An 18,194-nucleotide genomic window follows, 5' to 3' on the forward strand; every position below is an offset into this window, starting at 1 on the left:
ATCTTGTTCTCCCACACCCAGTCTTCCACAAGAACTGGCCATTGCCCACCCTGCAGAGGTGATTATGATTTGTTTGAGATCCAGTCGGTCAACTAGTGAATTCACTAATAACTGTGTTGGCTATTTCTAACTTTGGGCCAGAAATTGGCCTTGGTGCTCGGATACAGAGGACAAAGTAGGCGTGGTCCCTGCCCCTCTGCCCTCCCAAAAGGCAGGTAAACCCTGAAAGGGGTGTCACGAGGACCTGGGGCTGAGACGAAAGGGTGAGGAAGGGTTCCCTGGTGCTGGGCTGGGCAGATGGGGGGCTCTCCAGACAGAGGGAGCAGCTTGTGCCAGGGCCCGAGGCAGGAGGGAGCGGAGGGAGTCAGCAGATCAGAGGGTCTTGGGGAAGACAGGGAGCGTGTGTTAGGGGTGGGAGAAGGGGCCAGGACTGGCTGTAAAGCAGTGGGAGGCTGTTGAGAGGAATTTTGCAGCAGAGTAAAATAATTAGATTGTCCCTTTACACACCAGTGATTCTTTTTTTGTTGTTCTCTTCCTGCTTCCCTTCCTTCGACATTTATTGAGTGATCCGGCTTTACAAGGCCCTGGGAATAACCACTCATGCATGGGAGGGGCCAAGGCTGAGGACCAGGAATCACATGATCTCTTAGGTCAAAATTTCTGGTAATTTTACTAGGATGGTGCAGACTCTTTCTACTCTGGTAAAATTCAGATTATTACCTAGAAAATGAGGGGAAAGAAATTTTTGTTCACATATGTATAAGCCTGAGAACACGAGTGTTTGCGCAAAGTCCTATAGATGTCTGTTTAAATAGGACTGTCCTCTTCTGATTGCTGCAAGTAAAGTGTTCTGATAAACTTGGGTAGGGACGTTTGAGGGGTGGGATTTATGCTGTGATCTGAGTACTGGGGGAAAAGTCATTTGGGAAATGGTTTTGTAATTAAGACTGGGATGCTTGTATGATTTGAGGGTAAGTGGGTAAGAAGAGGGCATGAGGCTCTGGCCATACTATCAAATGTGCTCTTTTCAAAACATGTGCTTTAGTGCTTTGGTCTTTACCAAGCCTGACCATCGCGTGGCTGCCCCATTGCATGTTGCCCTTATCAGGTTTTAAGGAGACAGTGTCCTGATTAGCAGGCACTCAGATGCTGTGTGGGTCTCTCGTGTCTGAAGTGTATCTCTGATGGGCAGCTCTCCAACAGAGGAGGAGAGAACATCAGAGGTATGCTTTATATACCCCGAAGGGTGAACCAGTTTCTATTTAAGACTTTAACTCTTATCGCACTGGTCTTTTTCCCCCACAGTAAGTGTGTGTGCACAGCAGTATCTGATGGTTCATTCCATAATTAGTTAGATGAGCCATTGACTCCTGCTGATTCTGTTTGTTATTAACGTTTTAAAAATTAGACACTTTAAACCTTTTAAATTGATTTGAGAGAGAGAGAGAAGAAGATGGAGAGAGAAAGACAGACAGACAGACATTGATTTGTTCCACTTATTTATGCATTCATTGTGATTCTTGTCTGTGCCCTGACCGAGGATCGAACCTGCAACCTTGGTGTATTGGGACGATGCTCTAACCAACTGAGCTACCTGGTGAGGGCCAAGAATTATATACTTTAAAGCCTACCATGTCATCCTGTACCTACCGTATACCTAGTTTTCCAGTAAAAACTATTGGATCCAGACAGACTAGACAACTTGCCCAGTAGAGCAATCCTGAGATTTCTGACCCAGAGTTTGTCTCCAGATGTGTATGCTGGAGCCTCTCATCTCTGTTCTTGTCCATAGAGAGGTGGTTCGTGGTCAGGGTCAGCAAGGGAGGACAGGCCTCCCGCCTTGCAACCCAGGTGTGCTGAAGTCGCCCCACCATTCGCCCCTGCACTCTCACGGCCGAGGGCTGGCCCTGGAAGTCTCCAGCATTTGTGGACTGTCAGTGCTGGCTGCGGCTTCAGTTTCTAGGCCAGTGTCCATGACAACCAGGAGAAGAGAGACAAATGGGCCCCCTTTCCTCTGCTCCTCTTTTCTGTCATTGGACAGGATTTCTGGAGAAAACACCTCCTCAGCGTGCAAAGAGCAGAGGGGAGCCCAAAGCTCCTCTGTACGGGCGACAGCTGTTCCAGCTGATGGCAGAATTTTACAGGTTGTAAATTTTTCTGTCATCACACAGGTAGATGACCACAGGAGCTTCCTGGGAAGAAATACACTAAACACCATTTGTGTTTTTTCAGTGAATACTTGATGAATAGGTTGGTCCCCATGTATGTATATGGTGGTGGCACTTGTTAATTGCCATTCACTTAGGCCAAGATGAAGCTGTGTCACTGGCGGCTACAGCTTGCAGTCATTACTTTTTATCTGGGTCATTATTTTGTGTGAAATAATGGCTCCTGTTTCTCTGACAAGTACATCTGTCTTACGATGAGTTGGTAATTAACTCATTTTGTCATTGTACCATCACACAGGATAAGCTTATGTTCTCTGCATATTAGAATTAAACTCCAAGTGATTAGAATTTTTTTTCCTTAAGAACAATGCCCCAGTATTATTTTTCCACCAAATGTTTTAAATTAGAACCTTTGGATAGAGAACATGGATAGAAGGAGGGGAAGGCGATTTCATTCTTTTCCACAATTAGGAAAAATAAAGTCGTTTGTATCTGTGTCGTGTAAAATTAGCTGGAGATGCCATAATTTACAGCCCCTCTACATCACGATTTTCACAGGCGGCGAAGGGAGATGTAAAAAGATGCTCTGGTTCCTTTTCACAGTGGACTAAGGATTTCTCTGTGCACTTTGGCTGCTCAAATTAAATCTGGGCTACTGCATTGTGTTTTCCCCTCTTGGATCCTGCTGTGCTCCTTCCAACCAGCCCCTTATGCAAATGACTTATTGCGGACCACAGAACATTTGAAATTCAGATTTATGGGTAGACTTGGAGAGGGTGTTTTCCAAGTCCTGGAACCGAATGCTCTAGGGATGAGGAGCTGAGAGGCTGCGGGAGCGCCACGGTGTCGGCTCTGCTCCTTTGCGACAAAGGTTCAGCTGCCAGGTACTTCTGGAGCTTGGCTTGCATGGCTGGTGGGTTTGTGGGGCCCCCTGGAATTTCCTATTCTTCAGAGTTCCCAGTGGATTTTAAAGGAGACAGGGATATGGAATAAAGAGGCTACAGGTTCATTTTCAAATTACTTTACAGTCTTTGGAGCATCTTGGGAAAGCGCTTATGTGTTTGGAAAGCACTTTAAAGTTTTCAGTCATTGCACACATTTTCTGGTTTGTGCCTCACAATAATTCCATTCAAAAGGCCGTCCTGGCAGTGGTATCTCCCTTCTGCACAGGTGGAAGCTAAGCTGGGAGGAGACAAGGGCTTTGCTCAGCGGCTGGGGCAGATAGATGACGGAGCCTGGGCTGGTCCTTCCACAGCGGAGATGCCAGTGGGCGGTAACTGGACTTGGGCAGCACTGGAGGGTTCTGTGGCCAGGTGGCCGGGTGGCCTGTGGGGAGGTTTGGGAGAGGTGTGGTGCGGAATGAGGACTCTGAAAAAGCAAAGGATAGACTCTTGTGGAAATGGAGGGGCGAGGTGGATAGTGCTGTTCCTGGTGTGGTCAGGAGCATGAGGTAAAGGTTCAAGGCCGAGAAAGAGTCAAGTCCTGCTTGGCTGGAGTGCGAGATGGACGAAAGGAGAAGGAAGACTGTTCTGGGCAGGGTTCTATCGATTCCATGAAACAGGAACTCTCCTCAAGCCAGCTTAGGTGAATCAGGCAGGAAATGGCTTGGAGCCCTAGACTCCAGCGGCAGGAATTTCCCTGGGGCAGCAGTATAGAAAAGCCAAAAGATAAATAAATGAATCAATAAAGATTGATCTCTCTGGCTGCATTATATACTGCTGGCCCCTACGTATATATCTATAAGTTTATTTGAATTTTAGATGGAACTTTACACCCCAGAGGGACTCCCCCATGGGCCAGGCAGGCCCTGTGCTAAAGGGCTCCACACCTACTGTCCTCTTGACCCTCATCTCACTCCTCCGAAGGCATATTTCCACTTTACAGGGGAACAGACCGAGGCACAGGGAAGCGATGCAGTCTGCCCTGAGTTACACCCAGGAAAGGCACACCTGGGATCTGAACCCAGCCTGTCTGACCCAGAGGCCACATTTGTGACCAAGGGGCCATGCTCTCTCGTCTTCATAGCCCTTGAAGACTGAGAGTGGGGCGTCCCAGCCAAGAGGCCGGGTTGGGCACGGGAGACAGATGGGAGCAACTGGGTCTGGTATGTGGGGACAGATTTGAAGCACCTCCCCTCAGCGGAGGCTGGGGCTCAAGGCCTCATTGCTTACGGGAGAAGGTCGCACTCCCTGCCATTGTCCAGGCCAGGTGGGGGCCTTTGCCATCAGCTCTGGGCTCTGTCCCTTAGGTTCACTCTCTGTTATGATGGCGGGGTGGCACTGACCTGCATGATCGACTTAGAACTAGGTGCATTTTATCTCGCCCTGGACCATGGAGCCTTTGGAATGAAGACAGTTAAGGGAACCACTACCGTGTCCTCTGGGGGTGTCCCACTGTATGGTCAGAAACTCAGTGACCTTGCTTAAACTAGATGCATTGTCCATTACAGAACCAAGTGATTTTACTTATACCATGACCTCTAAAGAAAGGAACTTGACAAATTTTAAAAATCTCATTGGCTTGCCCTTGCTGGGTGGCTCAGTTGATTGGAGTGTCCTGCTGTGTACCAAAAGGTTGCAGGTTCAGTTCCTGGTCAGTTTCCATACAGGAAGGAACTGATCTATGTTTCTCTCATATATTGGTGTTCCTCTCTCTCTCTCTCCCTCTCTCTCTCTCCCCCTCTCTCTCCTTCTCTCTCTCTCTCTCTCCCTCCCCTCCCCTTCCTCTCCCTCTCATCAGTAAAAAGCATATCCTCAAGTGAGGATTAAAAAAAAAAACCTCATTGGCTCCCTTTAATGAAACAAAAGATCCCCAACCCCCAGGATTATGAAACTTTGCCTGTGGTATATAAATAACTTATCAGTTATTTGATTGATTGCTGAGTATTCCAAGCCCTGTTACTACGAGTGCAGTGCGGAGAATCTAATTTAATTAGTGCAAATTCAGAGTGAAAGGAAAATTACGTTTAGAAGGCTTCCTTTTCCTCGCTGCACCCCCGTCTCCTCCCAAACCAGGAGAATCATGACATTTCTAAAAGGCACAGCTGGGTGGGAGGAGGCCCCACGGTGTGCGATTCCAGCAGGGAGTGTGCCCTCAGTGTGGAAGAACATGGGCCGGGGGCCCGGCAGAGGAGAGGTGAGGGTGAGGAGTGAGGCACTCTTCGGGGACAGGGCGTCCTGGTCACTGTTGTGTCTCCAGAACCCAATAAACATTTGTGAGTGAACAAATTAAGAGAGGAGTGCAGAGGGGGAACCATTCGGATTGTGTGTCACAGAAGGGGAGAAGCCTGAGATGACACCCAGGTGACTGATGTGTGAGGTGTGGTCCTTCGTGAGGATAGGGAACACCGTGTGAGGAGCCATTGGGAGCAGAGTGGTGATGAGATTGGTAAGGGGCTTGTTGGGACTCAGGGAACAGTGGGATACTCAAGGGAACATTCCAGAAGGCAGTCGTGGTTGTTGGGCTGGAGCTCAGGAGGAGGCTAAGAGTGGAGATGTGATTGAGGGGCAGACGCAGAGGCCCACGGGGGCAGGCAGGTAGCAGCAGTGAGGGAGTGGCTCGGGCGGGCACCTGGGTGGCACGTGGCCTTCTCTAGGGGGGCAGCCCCTGACTAACCATCAGCTCATTGTTGCCTGGTAGGAATATGGCCCCAGTATCACAAGAACTTCTGTTGTCTGGTTCACTAGTTGGCTTCCTTTGTTTTAGAGAGGTTGATAAAGGTTTTATTTTCTTATTGTGAAGCCTCTTGGTTTCTCAATGTAAACAGATAGATCATTTTTAAAAAATGTAAGGCCTCAAATTATCTGTGGCAAAGAAAGGGCCAGGTTTTGTTTGTTTACTCATTTGTTTGGTTTTCCAATCCATAAAGGAGTAATACTTTTGTAAAATATAATTAAAATATGGCAGCCATGCCGAATAGGTAGGAAGGTGCCTAAATGCTTACTTTAACTTTCTGTACCTGTCTTGTCCTGGACTGGTAACAGAATGTCTGTGGACCTGCAGTGGGCCAAGGACCGCATTTTTCGGAGGCACCGGTGAGCTGGCCAAGCCATGGGACAGGACGAACTCATGATGTGACTCACCGTGCTTGCTAAGCGGGGAGAGGAGAGCACTCTGGCTGGAGCTCTGGAGAGCACCCGGAGCAGGGAGCAGGAGAACAAGAAAGAATTTTACAAAGCAGGGGAGCAAGGAGAGAGCCTGAATGTTATAGAGTCTGAGGGAAGAGATGAAAACAGTATCAAAGCAGGGAAGAGGTCAAGTTGGAGCCCACTGGGCAGCTGGCCCAATGGTTTGGCCACTGATACATCTTGCAGGAGCAATTTGCATGGGGTGGAAGAGGCGGAGGCCTCCCTGTGTGGGTTTGAGAGTACACAAGTTGAGGAGAGAGAGGGTATGGTGGCTAAGACAAGAGTACAGGTGAAAGGAAGTTTTGTTTTGAATAGGAGATCTGAGCCCCTTTAAAAGTTGAAAGGAACCAGTAGGGAGGGGGAAGTTAATAAAAGTTAGAAGTGATAGAAGGGTGAGCGCACACGACTGGCCTGAGCTGTGTGGGTGGAACTGGTCGCCCTTCCCACCCCCCACCCCACCCCCCCACCCCCCCACCAAGCTGGGGGAGGAAGTGGGAGGATGTTACAGGCTTGGAGTTCACAGCAGGAGGGAAAACTGGGCGATCTGCTGTCTGGAGGTCTCTGTTTTCTTACAAAGTTTCTCTCTGGCCCCAGCCTCTCTTGATCCTCTGCCCTCTCCTATTTTCATTGGCTGGCGATCTTCCTGGTCTGTCCAGGGAGGTTAGTTGGAGTGAATTAGAGCCCAAGGAGAGGGAGGTGGTCATATGCTTGTCTTGATTACTCTCCCAAAATGCGACAAATTCTTGTGTGCCCTTCCCCCACCTCCCTGCGGGAATCTAAGACCCAGAAGCTCTTTGTCGACAGTTAAGCTACCTAAGCTCAGGCGGTAGCGTCCTGGTGGAGAGGCAGGCATTGGATAGGTTTATGAACTGGAGCAAGGCAGGTCACCAGGGTTATTCACGGATTGGATGGCGGCCTGTGGGGAGGGAGAGAGGGAACCAGGCTGGTTTGCCTTGTGTAGCTGGAGAAATGGGGGCTTCTGCTGAGATGACGAAGCCTGAGGAACAAGCCCTTGTTTCTATGTCCCAGGAGCCTGGGCCAGAGACCCGGCTGGCAAATGGTCATAGAAACCATGGTCATGGACAAAAATCGCTGAGGAAGGAACAGAGAGTGAGAAGGAAGAGGACCTCAGACGGAGCTCTGGGAAATTCTAGCACTTACTGTTGTGCAGAGAAAAGAGGCAGAAAGTAACCATCTAGGGAGGCCTGAGGGAAACGCAGAGGGTGCTGGTGACGGAGGCCGAGGGAAGCGTTCCAGCCCGGGAGGGGCCGTCAGCCCTGCGGGTGGCTAAAAATCAGGAACAGGCCCCTTGGTGGTGGTGTGGCCATGAGCGTGAGGTCATTGGCAGCCTCTGTGGAAGCTATTTTGGTGGCCTCCCCCCTCTTAAGTACATATTTTTGTGAGACCTGATCCAGAATGTCTTTGGGTTATAACAACAAACTACGGCCCTTTCCCCCATAGAACTCGGGTGTTTCTGGGTTATTTGTAGGATGGTTCTGAGTTGTTCTTTTTATATTTCCACTTGCAAATTTAAGGTGTTCTTTCCCCTCCTAACCATAGGCTCGCTGAACTATCTTCATTATCCTCTGTAGTGTAATTTTTTATTAAGTGACTAAATTTTAATCTCCGATTAGGGGATAAGAACGTGCCTACGTAAAGTATTGCAATTTTATGTGATGTTTAGCATCCAGAGCACATATCACATGAAGTAACAGTAATAAAAGAACTTGTAGTTAAATAAGAAAAAAAGAACGAACTTGGGATTCCTAAAAATGGCCTTTAGACGTACACAGAACAGAGTGGCCTGTCGTTGGCTCCGTGGGCAGCTGGTGGCTGTCGGGCCTGCGTTCCTCTGTGGTCTCCACAGAGAAGTTGCCCCAAATCCAAGAAATGAGAAACTCTTCTAGAGGTTGATAGAACAGTCAAAAGCCCGGAAGAGAAAGAGAAAGTAAGCAGGCAGGAGGTGGCAGGCCTGTGCCCATGAATGCTTTATCCTGGGGAGGAGTGAGACCTGGGCACAGCTCTCTCTTCTCGGGAGCCTTTCCCCACTCCTGGGTGGCATTTGGCACGTTGGGAAGGCTACGGTCTCCTCCGTACCCTCCTTGTCCGGAGGAGGTTGGTGGTGCCCAGGTTCGGTTACTCTGCCTGAGGCCAGGTGTTGGGGTTGGCTGTCAGCCAGCCCGGGCCTCCTACAGCCCAGGGACAAGTGTCTGCTTCTCCAGGACACAGCTGTGGCAGGGGGCGCCTGAGATGTGCCTCGCTCCCACAGTCATTGAAACAGGCCCCAGAAGGAGCCTGGCCATGGACAAGGTGAGGTAACACCAGGTGCTGGGTGCTGTTGCCTCAGAGCCGTGCTGACAGCAGACAGTGCTGGGCATTTCTGGCTGAGGGTGAAACTGCAGGGATGAAGAGCAAGAGTACCCTCCTTCCAGGCCAGGGCTGCTCGATAAGTGTCCTCCCTGCCGTGCACCGAGGAAGAAGAAGTGGTGTAGCCCAGTGTGTTTGGGAAGTGTGGGTGTTGCAAGCCTCCTGGGGGTCATGATGCTTCTTAAAAAAGTCAAAGCTCTGAAAAGGCCTGCTGGAAGAAATCTGCTTACTTTAACTCACTCGGCATTTCTCAGTTATGACTGAAGTGCTTTCCCCTCGCTTCTCCTCCTCCTCAAATACCTGTGTATACCATGAAGCATCCTTTGGAAAGTGTACCAAGTCAGTGAGGAACCCACTGACCATGAACAATCACAGGCCATGGGTGTGTGGTCAGCACTGGGTTCCTCTTTTCACAGTGGGTTCCTGGTACTGACTCTCTCCAACCACCGTATTTTGCCATGTATAAGGTGCACTTTTTTGCCCAAATTTTTGTGGGAAAAATAAGGATGCGCATTATACATCGATATAATGACTACATACCACGGATACAATAGTGGGTATACTGATCCCATATATAAAGCTCACAAAATATGCGTACCAATTATACACGGCAAAATACAGAAGACAGAGTTTCCATAGGCTCACATGAATCAAGTGCTTTTATTGTATTTTATTGGTTCCGTTAAAACAGATCTTTCCACCCAGACACTTGCTGTAAGTGTGTTTTCTAATCCTCACCCAAATCTCTAATGGAGGGGAGATTTGGAGCAGGGCAATTTAAAACTCCCTCCTCCCTTTTGTGCCCCCACAAAGACATGTGCTTGGTGCCTGTCATTCTTCCTGCCTCTTTAATAACAGACATCACAGTCCTCCACCACAGTCAGCAAAAACGAGGTCACTGGATTCGCTGACGGCTGTGGCATCGCAGATAGCGTTTGCGCTGCTGTGTTGGTCGGTCTCAGCTCAGCAGACCCTCCTCTCTGGAAAGGACGGGCTTCCTGGGCCGCCCCTCCCCCAACTTCTTCTGCCACAGTTATTAATCAGATCTTCAAATACACCGGTTTCCCCAGCTTTGATTTTTTCATTCTTTCATCTCCTCTATAGTCTCTGATCAAAAGTGACATTTTATTTCTTAACCCCACTGAAATATAATTTCAACCACCTCTGTAATTTTAAGTTTTTAGCAGCCATGTTAAAAAAGTAAAAACAGAGGTGAAATTAATTTCAGTAATGTATTTAAATTAACCCGATATATCCAAAATATTACTTTTTCAACATGTAATGAAATACTGTACATTTTTTTAATAAACTAAGTCTTTGAAATCTGGTATATAATTTATACTATTATCACATCTTAATTCACATGCTAAATTTTCAGCAGTTAAGGTGACATATACTATAAAATAAAGTTATATTTAAAAACAAATATTTTATACTTCTTCAGTTTTTTAATTTACATATGATTTTATATTAACTAAAATTTAGTAAAATTAAAAATTCCGCTCCTTAGTCTCTCCAGCCACATCGTACGCGCGGTTGCCAATGTGGATGGATAGTGGCTACCTACCGTCTTGGGCAACGTGGTCTGTAGGATTCACTCACTTAAACAATTTCAGTTTCCCATGTTTTCTGAGTGGATACAAAACACTTGTGATTTGCCCTGGCCAGGGCGTGTGCTGGGGGCAGCCAGTCAGCATTTCTCTCTCCCATCAACGTGTGTGTGTCTCTCTCTCAAATCAATAAACATATCCTCGGGTGAGGATTAAAAAATATATATATTTGTGATTATGAGTCTTGTCAGCCACAGGAAGCAGGGAGCAGTATATAGCTTATATTGGATAACCAAAGCAAATTTTCCCCACGGAAAACTCCGGACAACCGTTTGGGGCCAAAACTTTACTGTATAACTTTTTAAGAATATACTTGAAATAACTAAGTTTCTGTTTTAAAAATTATTAATTTAGTCATACATGCATAGTTTGCAATATCTAAAAATATATATAAATTTGGAAATAATGCTTTTTTTCCCCGTGTTTCCATTTCATGAAACCATGTTATTCCTACACTCTGCAGGCATCTTTGCCTTCACTGTCTTTAGCGTCACCAGAGTGACTTTGGGGGGCATGTGACAACGGTCTCAAGCTCATCATATTTAATTTCCTCCAAATTGGTCAGAATTTGGTGCTTTTAAAATTAATGAATGATGCCATCTCTAAAAACTCTGTCGTAAGTCATAAGTACTCATTCATTTACCATTAGGACTGGTGTTATCCAGCTCCTGTGTGAATGAGAAATCTCCCTAATGCAACCACTTGCGCTGCACTGCTCTTTAGAAACAGAACAATCTCATGCTATTGAAGATAACATAAGTAATAGGAGACTGCATGAATCACGAGTGTACAGCTCAGTGAATCAGTGCAAAATGAATGCCCCTGAGTCACGAGCACCCAGGGCAAGAAATGGAAGAAGGGCTCAAAGCCTCCCCTGTGGCCTCGACCATCCCTTCCCCCTGCCACCCCAAAGGCGGCCACTGTCTAATTTCTAACGGCAAAGGTTGGCTGCATCCTGTTTTGAACTTTATATAAGTGGAATTTCTTATAAGTGGCTTCTTTTGCTCAACATTCTCTGTGAGATTCATTTGTGTCCCTGTAGCTTGTTTATTTTCATTTGCCTATAGAATTCCCACATTCTTTGTAAAAGCAATCTTAAAGTAAGAAGTACTAGAACTATCCCGGAGAAACTTTGTCGAGCATATGATTGCCAAACCACCATGCTGTACACCTGAAACTAATACACAATAATAATATTGAATGTCAAGTATAATTGAAAAATAAAATGTAAAAAAAGCAGATTGCTTATAGCAGCACCCCCAAATTTTGTTTCGTGCTGCAGGACTTATTTTGAATTTTTGTGAAATGCATTTTCCTCCTTTTTGAAAATTAAGTCCATCGATGCCTTCAGGAAACATCCCGGACTGCCTTCGGTTAGTGTGTTTTCCTTGGTAAGCATTTTGCTGTTCAGTACGAAGTGACAGGGTCCTTGCATTGTGAGAGACTTTGTGAAAGTCTGTAAGTATATAAAGTGATGCCCTGTCTTCTGAGCAGTGATAGTTGGGTGGTAAAAGCCCAGGAGACAGTGGAGTCCAGGAGCTTAGCGTGTGGTGATTACGGACTGTGCATTCCCCACCCAGCTTACCCTCAGCCAGGTCAGCACGTGGAGGTTCTTGAATATGGGCTACTGGCAGGTGGGGTCGTTTTGATGGGTCTTCTTCCCCCAGATATCTGCTTGGCTAACTCCTTCACTCCCTTCAAATCCTTGTGCAAATTTACCTTCTCAGCACACCTGCCCACACTGCCCACCCATATTTAAAAAAACACCTTATCCCTTGCCACTTCCCATCCTAGTAATTCCCTTTTCTCTGTTTCTCTATTATCTGTAGCTTTTTTCACCTGCTAAGAAACTTTACTATTTTTACTTAGTTATTATGTTTATGGTTTCCTGTCTCTTTTTTCCATGCTGAGAAGAGTATAGGTCACATAGTAGAAGCTCAGTGAAAACTTACGGGGTGAAGGAGTGGCAGCCCGTGGGGCTCCGGGGCTCGAAAAGCATCAGGATTGTGTGGGAACAGATGCTCCCAGAGGTGAAGCAATGAAGATCAGGTGGATGGGCACTCACACCTCTTCTTTCCCTGTAACTTGCATGCAGAAGCTCTTTCAGAGGGTTTGGAGGGTGTTTGGACCTTATTGTGTAAACCCTCCCTGGAAGTGACCTGAAGGATTATATGCCCCCTTTCTGCTTCATGCTTCCCAGCAGACCTGTTGGCAAATATGGGATGTGCTGTTATCACCAGGAAATGTTCTCAAATGGCATGCATGCATCATGTGTGTGTACGTACACACGTATGTGTGCACGTATGTCTATATGTGTGCATGTCTGTGTTTTTAGGAGATGGAGCATGTCTGAGTGCTCCTTAGTACTGTCAGGGAACACATGTGGCAGTTGACGGGCTCGTGGGTTTACAGCACAGGTTGAACCTCCCCATCTGTGTTGTTCAGAGGTGCTGAACATCCCCGCTCAGTGAGACCTCCTTCCCGTCTGCAGAGCTTGCCTGGCATCCAGCACAGATAATGAATGTGGGAACTTGGATTAACCTGGCGGCACGGAGAGGGCGGGGTGTCTCCTCGGAGAAGTGGAGTTTATCCTAGCAGGCAGTTAGGCTGCCAGCTGTATCTGCTCCGCAAACTGGAAGGTTTCACTTTTTCTCCTCGAAATTATCTGCAGTCTTTTCTGAGGGTGTGGAGAGCCAGGTGACAGGATTACAGCCCGGTTAAGGTTTCCCCCCTCCTGCCTTGGGGAGCATCCCCACTCAGGGAGCGAGCAGATCCCATCAGGATCGGTCAGCAGTGCTGAAGCTGGTGAGGGGGTGGGAGGAGCGGGGGTGGGGAGCTCTTGGACCCAAAGTACTCAATCACTGAAACTGACTTGCCCCCTCAAGGAGAAATCTGGAACTTTAAGAGCCCAATTCCAGAATTTTCTCCTGATTCCAGTAAAAGAAACCTGCTACTTAATTAATAACTCGGGACTTGGTAGTCGTTCAGGCAGGGCACAAAATCCTGCCGGAATTGTTGATTTTCTTCCTGTGAAATGAGGCTTTTGCACATTGATAATCTGTAATATTCTCTGTTTCTGTGGTCGACCCTGGCTTTTCAATTATTTCTCCCTCATTATCCAAAGGCTTATTTTATTTATTTTGTGATTGTGACATGCTGAATTTTACTGCCATATGTCTTCATTTTATGAATTTTTCTGGGCACATCTTAACATTCCTTGTGCTCTTTGTTTGGTAAATCAATGTTTGTTGATTGATAACCACTTTTGTCTTTCCCCTTAAGTAATCATTGTAATTGGGGCTCAAGATAAGGGCTGTCATTTTTTACAAGCTTTTTTAAAGGTTAAAAGCAAACGCTGCCTTCTGATACTCCAGTGGAAAAAAATCTGTGGTGAGGAAAATCTAAACATAAAATGATTCATTTGTTGGATCACTTCTCACTGCTGAAGTGTTTAAAAGACTGAAAAACAAGATAGATCACCATTATATAAGTGGTGCTGAAATCTACCAGCCTAAGCAATAAGAGAAAATAGATTAAACCAGAGTTTCTGCTGTAACTAATGACTTCCCAATCTATGTCTTCATTCTGTTAGCCCTGTAGCAGTAGCATGCCCAGGTGTTGAAAGGTATCCAGGCAGGATGGGTAGTAGGATGTTATTGTTTGTGGTGAGGGGGGAATGTTACCAATGGGAGTGGCAGGGATGTTACATTATGTGAGTTTAAGGTGTACAACAAGAAGATTTGATAAGCCCACACACTGTGAAATGATTACTACATTAAGTCTGGTTAACATATCCATAGTTACCATTTTTTTGTGGTGAGACTATTAGCATGTACTCTCTTAGCCAATTTCAGTTATATAATACAGAATACATCACTGTTAACTGTAGTCACCACGGAGCACGTCATACCCCAGAACATCCTGTAACTGGAAAGTTGTGCCCCTCGACTGACACCGCCCGTTTCCTCTGATTCCTAGTCCCTGGGAACCACTATCTATTCTTTCTGCGAGTTTGACTTTTTTAGATTCCACATGTAAGTTATATCATACAGTACTTGTCTTTCTCTGTCGGACTTTTTTTCCTTTTGCTAATGCCCTCCAGGTCTATCCATGTTGTGGCAGATGGCAGGATTTCCTTCTTTGCAGCGGCTGAATAATATTCCATCGTGAACCTATACCACATTTTCTTTAAGTAGGGATGGGACTGTCGGCAGTGATGGGGCATGATGAAGCAGAAGGCAGTCCAAGAAGCTTGTATAAACAAACTCCTTCTGAGAGAAAAAGGTTGAGATGCAGAGGGTACAGGGAGTAGAAGTCAGAAGAAGAATGCTTGAAAAGATAGAAAAACTTTTAAAGAACATGCATAAATCTATTCCTGGTAGAAATAAAGTTAGTTTTTCATGGAACTCTTCTTCATTATTCAGTTGGTGTGGAAACTTTATTTCGATGACTTCCCTGTTTTGAAAGAGAGAGGCAGTTGCTGCTCTGACTTCTGAGACACTCCCCAGAGGGCAATGGAAGGTTCTCTTTGTGGCACCTAAAGAATAACACCAGTGGATTTTTTCCCCCTAAGCCTCAAGCCCAGGATCCCTGTGACCCTTCCTGACTCTGACGGTGCCAGGGAATGTGGGCATCATTCTGTGTCGCTCTTGAATAGTAAAACATCATCATTAATTCATGGGCTGCACATTTGTAACTTGTCACAAACAATGACTGAGCTTCTGCTGGTTTGCCTACAGGATCGCTCAGCCAATGAATAATGCAGGGCACCCCGCGGGGGCAGGCCTCCCCTCGGGGTACCTGCTCCCTCCAGCAGTTTTGGATGCATCATCACAAACCAGAGGCTAATTACAGCTTGCTCTCACCTCTTTATTAAAGCGTGCCCCTAAAGGCCCATTCCTTGAAAGTGCTCGTGTTGTCCTCGTTTGCATTTGTGCATATTTAAGAGGGCTGCTAACTGCACCCTTTATAAAGGGTGGCGAGTTTTACTCTAAGGAATCACTGCTGTCTGGTGTCTTCCCATAGGTATGAATTAGTGAGAATTACTGTATTTTAAAAGGATCGCTGTTGCTGTGTAACGAACCACTGCAGAACATTGTGGTTTACAACATTCATTTACTCTGCTCACAGCTTTGAATTTGGGAAGGACCTGATAGAGACAGCTGATCTCTGCGGCACATGGGAGCAGCCAGGGTGACTTGTCAGTGGCTGGGGGACCCACTGTCAGGATGACACACTCACGTGGCTGCCTGTGGGCCTCTCCACGAACTGCCTGGGCTTCCTCCTGACGTGATGGCTGGGTTCTCAGAGCAGGCATCTCAAGAGAACAAGGCGGAAGTTCATGGAATTTTTACAACCAGGCCTCCAAAGTCACATCGCATCCTTTTACCCTTACTCATTGGTGGAGGCTGGCACTGGTTCAAATAGAGACGTAGACTCCACTCTTGGTGACGTAGTGACAAGCTTCTAGCAGACGGGTTGTTGAAAAATATTGCTATGGCCATCTGTGGAAAATACAATTCTGCCTCATACATGAATTCAGAGCGTGCTCTGTTCATTCACAGGTCTTTCTGCTAGGAGAGGACAGGCGGGGCTAATATGGAACACATAAAAAAAAACAAAAACAAAGGCAAGAAGTGGAAAGAGAAGTTGAGTATTGCATTTAAGGGTTATTGGGCATTGAATCGGGTCCTTAGGTGAATTCTTAACAGTTGTAACTGCAAAGACCCCACCACCACCACCACCAACAACAAAAAACCCTCTTTGTTACTTAAAGAGATCACATATCTTCATGGGATCTGAAACTCTCTTTAAATCATTTTCATCTTCCAGAAAAACCATTTCGGGGTTCTCCGGGGTATTTATAAAAGAACAATAAAACGTTCATTCTTTGCATATTGTAATGAAAACCATCCCAAGTACTGAGTTGAACTGCCCCGTTTACCACTGGGGTTTCGAATGCCATTAGGACCGCATTATATTTTGCTTGGTCTGGAGTCATGAGAATAGAAAAGGGTTTTTTAACCAAGGGTTAAAACCAGGATAGCATTGGTCCAACTGCACCATCTCAACATTTTGTTCAAGTGCCTTTCATTATTGTTTTGGAAGCCTATGTAAATCAGGGGATGGTGGGAAAAAAAAGTCACGAATACTGGATGTTAAAGCAGTGTGGTGTGAAGGGAAACATCTGTTCCTGGTTAAAGTTCTTCAAACTTGTGTTCTTTTACTTCAGTCATTTAAACTGTGGTGCTGAGATTTGAGTTCCATGAAGACTCTAAAACTGGTTTTCCAGAACATTCACCAGGAGTCTTAATAAACCCTTGGGGTTCTTTGCTCCGGGCTTGTAATTCCAGGGTCACTGGAATTAGCAAAGTATAAAATTGGGGTTGTCAACCTCAGCAGCTCCAGGATTCCGGATTCTTTCTGTTTTTTTTTTTTTCTCTTTGCTCGCTCCTTCTTCCCTCCCTCCCTCCCTCCCTCCTTTCTTTCTTTCCTTCTTTCTTTCCTTCTTTCCTTCTTTCCTTCTTTCCTTCCTTCCTTCCTTCCTTCCTTCCTTCCTTCCTTCCTTCTTTCTTTCTTTCTTTCTTTCTTTCTTTCTTTCTTTCTTTCTTTCTTTCTTTTCTTTCTTTCTTTGAAATACAGTGTTTTATCTCAGGTAGTACCTTTATGGAAGAAGGCCTAGTGGAATGCCCAGTTGTGAGGTGTTTTTTTACCTTGATATGAAATACTGATATTAACAAATTGTTGCTGCATAGTTCCTTTTTCCTGAGGGGAAGATTGACCTGGTTTGCCAGGAGATGGACTGAAAACCCAAGGGCTGCAAATAAGTTGAACAGTGTTGATTTCTTGAGATGTACTCTTGGACCTGCAACCCCCTAATTTCTCTGGGCCTCAGTTTTCTTCTCTGTTAAAATACTGCAAGTAGCAAGTGATGTGTGGGTTTTCAAAATCTCAAATGAGTGTATTTATTTGCGAAACATTACTGGCCCCAGATGGATTATTTCATGAAATTATAGACTCATAGAAGTTTCTACTTAGAAGTAACCTCAGATTCTGCAAATTTAATCTCCTACCTATTCATTCCTTTATTAAACATTTATTGAGTACTTACTAGAGGTGCCAGGAACTGCTTCAGAGGGTGATGATGTAGCAGGGAAGAAAGTGGACAGTATTCCTAGCCTAACAGGGATCTTGTTCAACTGGGAAAGATAAATAAGAAGTGAGTTTAAAAAATGTGACGATATGGGACATGATGAAAATGAAACAAAGAGATGCTGAAATGTGACCAGGTGACCATTTTTTAGACTAGAAATTCAGGGAAGGCCTTAAATGGGACCCTGGTAACAAGGGGAAAACAGCTATGGGGACACTTAGTGAAACAACGTCCCAAACAGAGGTTGCTACAAAGTGCTAAGGTCCCCAGATGGGAACAAAATTGAATGGCAAAGAACACAAAGGCTATCAAGGTGGAGGGGAATGAACCAAGTGTGGAGTAGGACTCCCCAAGGGGGAGGACAAGGTCACTGCCTAGGGGTAGATGGGAAGATTGTGGGTCAGTAGGGTGTCCACTGATGGAAGACCTTGAGCCTTCCTTGTGACCCTGAGTGGACGGGATGGATTTGACATTTGTGGGAGGAGCTGGGCAGAGAGAGCACAGCAGGAGAGTGATGAGAGAAGTGGATCACATACCGGACAGAGAAGGATGAGAGAGAACGGTCATCTGCCTATTTTTTAAAACAGCTTTCACTGCTGGTCATGTTTACCTGGGGGGCCCTAGGTCTCCATTTGCTTGGACAGTTCTGGCTCAGGCCTGTCTTCACAGCCTAATTGATTATTAACAGTTTCACCTTTTGCTTTCAAAAGTGTCCTTGTTTGGACGATCAGCCAGCAGCAGCTGAACACAGCAGAACCCTGTGGCATAC

General features: G+C 46.0%; 1 protein-coding gene across 1 annotated transcript in view; it reads left to right on the plus strand.

Moving 5' to 3' along the window:
* RFTN1 (raftlin, lipid raft linker 1) overlaps nt 1-18,194 on the plus strand; it is a 186,468-nt gene that overhangs the window by 98,570 nt on the left and 69,704 nt on the right. The window lies entirely within an intron of this gene.

This window comes from Phyllostomus hastatus, unplaced genomic scaffold (assembly GCF_019186645.2).
Source record: "Phyllostomus hastatus isolate PE091 unplaced genomic scaffold, TTU_PhHast_1.1 phas_scaffold_129, whole genome shotgun sequence".
In the NCBI taxonomy this organism is placed as follows: Eukaryota; Metazoa; Chordata; class Mammalia; order Chiroptera; family Phyllostomidae; genus Phyllostomus; species Phyllostomus hastatus.